Here is a 2,825-nt window from a genome sequence, read left to right on the forward strand (position 1 = left end):
CATTGTGCATGATAAGAGTCTGTGTGCTCACACTAGTGGCGCAGTGTCTTTTGATGTGCTTATTTGATGGTTTTGCCAACTGCTAGTGCCATCATTCATTTAAATGGACATTGTGTTTGTCAGTGCTTTTGTAGAGCTCAGCTAAAACACTATAGAAAACCCTGCTTCTATTTTGTTTGTTGTTTTAATATTCAGGTTTTTCTCACGGACAGTAGGATGGCAGTGAAGTTTTTTTTTTTTTTTTAGTATGTGAAAAGACATTTTGTTATTTAACTATTACCATATAGTATTAGTGTATTTCTTCCAGTGGTAAACTGCGCACAGGATACCATTTCTCTTCAGTTCTCCCATGAATTTCAATATCACCTGTCTTTTGGAGGATTCAGTTTCATACGCCGTCTGTGATACTGCCTGCGAGGATACCAACAATGCTTCGTCGCGAAGAACATTTTGCTAAGTTGCTCTGTCATGCGTCCTTACTCAAGAATTCACTTTCATTCTCTTCTAATCTGGTTTTGAGCACTTGGTCATGGATTTCTTCAATATTATGGACAGGATCTGGCTGAGGCACAGGTCTTGTGTGTTCATATGGACGTCCACAGAAGGGTGGTAGCACGCTGTTGTCCTGCCATCAGATGTCCAAGCAAGCTCTGCTTTGCAGTTATAGTCATCAGGAAGAGAAGAATACGTAGATTTACAGCAAACATGAGATAAAGCTCCATTTTGGATGGGAAGTAAATGCTTCAAGAGAGCTCTCTTTGATATCACCCATTTTACTGCTGCTACCGCTGTCACAGTACATGAAGAAGCTTATCAGGTGATGTGAGAAAAGATGTGGGAGAAACCACCTTTAAAATCTGCTTCTAGGCACCAATTTTCATTCCTCTGGGCCACCATGTTGCCTACAGCAGTGAGGTTTTAAATTGGATTAATTTTTTTTTTTTTTTTTTTGAACCGCGGATTGAACTCAGGCCCTTGCGCTTGCCAGGGAAGTGCTTATTCCACTGAGCCATCTCCCCGGCCCCATGAGGTTTTAAATTGACTTCAGTATTACAAATGCATATTGAAGTCAGTATCTAAAACTTTTTTAAAAATAGCTTTATAGACATAATTTTAGAGTTCACTGACATTTACTTGTGTGTAGAATATGGAAAGATTTTGTTTTTATGCCTAAAAACCCAGGACTTATTTGAGCAGTTTTTACATGTATAAATTCCCAGATTTTCACCTTTTTTGTCTAGATTTTGAGTCCATAGGACTCACACTTAAAATGAAAGATTCTGAAAATTCTTAAAATGAAAGATTCTGGAAGTTCAGTTCTTTTAAGATTCATAATTATAGAAGAGACATTTTTACTCCCGGGCTTTAAAATTTATATTGTATATTTTAAATTTTAGATACTTGAAAGCATCTAGAATCAGATTACTGTAATTGCATTAAAGTTATTTTTTTAATATCAGAGAGGAGAACTAAGTTTGTTTTTCCTCTCTGTATGTTCAGATTCTAACAAAGTAAAAAATTTCTACCTTGTTATAAAATGAAAAATGGGCCGTAAACTTAAAAATTAGAACTTACTTAAGGATGGACTTGCTGCTAGAATTTTGGAAATGTTTCCTAGGAATGTGTTCATTATTTCCTTGTTTCTTTTGGGATGCTGTTGCCAGAGTGTTTCATTGTTTAAGTTGAAACTCATAGTGCAGCTAAAGTGGGATCCTTCAGTACGTCCTAGACTCTAGGTGACAGCGACCAGTTGGCTGTGAGAGTAAGGAGATGCAGTTGTCTCCCCTTTAGAAGAAGTACATGGACAGGGATGTTTGAGTCTTCTTTTCCTCTTGTTTGTGGGCTGGTATGTTGGGAGTTCAGCCAGCTTGGTTCTGTGTGAGGAATTTAAGGGAAGAAAGGTGGTGTTTCAGGCCTCTCCCTGCCTTATTGATAGCCATCTACCTGAGTTGTTCCTGTGCGTGTCTGAAAATGTCTCTTACTTGAAGGATGCCAGTCATATTAGATTAGGGCAGTGATGGTAAAACTTTTAGAGATTTCAGTGATAACAAATAACCAATTGTAGCACATGTGCCATAGGATTGCTCCCACAGGATTAGGGCCTGTCCTTAGAATTTCATCCTAAATTGATTCCCTTTCCTTCAAGTTTTGTCACATTCTGTGGCACCTAAAGTTAGTTCAATATATGAAGCAGAGGTTTATAGTACAATTTCATTACGTGGAAGTGAAACAGTATTTTTAATTAAAATGATCTCACTGGTCTGCACATGGCCATCGTATTAAATCTTACTTATATTCCTTTCCTAAAGTTGGCATAATAAGAAACTGCAAAGTAAGTTGTTTATGACATCAGAATATTTTTCTCTCATACTTTGTGAGTCTAGAAATCTGAAGTTAAAGTTTGGGAAGCACTGTGTTCCATCTGTAGGTGCTAGGGAGAGTTTCTCCTTATCTCATCCAGTGTCTGGCATTTGCTGGCCATCTTTGGAACTCCTTGCCTGGTTTGGGCGACACATCTCTTCCTCAGTCTTCACATGAGCTTTTCCTATACTACTCATTTTTCTATCTCTTTATAAGAATTAGGTTGTTTGAAGTGAATTGAATCAAATCAAAGGCCTACTGTAGTTCAGTGTGACCTCATTTTAACTTAATTGCATGAACAAACACCCTATTTCAAATGAGATAACTTTTGGTACTAGGGTTAGGGCTTAAGTACTTTAGGGAACACAGTTCAACCACAGGACTTGTTAGTAGCTTTTAGAAAATCATTTTTTTTTTAAATTTTATTTTATTTATATGTGTGTGTGTGTGTGTGTGTGTGTGTG

At 37.3% G+C, this 2,825-nt stretch overlaps 1 pseudogene; it reads right to left on the minus strand.

The window, feature by feature from the left end:
* Positions 1–362: 362 nt before the first annotated feature.
* LOC101580820 overlaps positions 363–2,825 on the minus strand; it is a 15,470-nt pseudogene continuing 13,007 nt past the window's right edge.

This window comes from Octodon degus, unplaced genomic scaffold (genome assembly GCF_000260255.1).
Source record: "Octodon degus isolate 3935 unplaced genomic scaffold, OctDeg1.0 scaffold00154, whole genome shotgun sequence".
NCBI lineage: Eukaryota > Metazoa > Chordata > Mammalia > Rodentia > Octodontidae > Octodon > Octodon degus.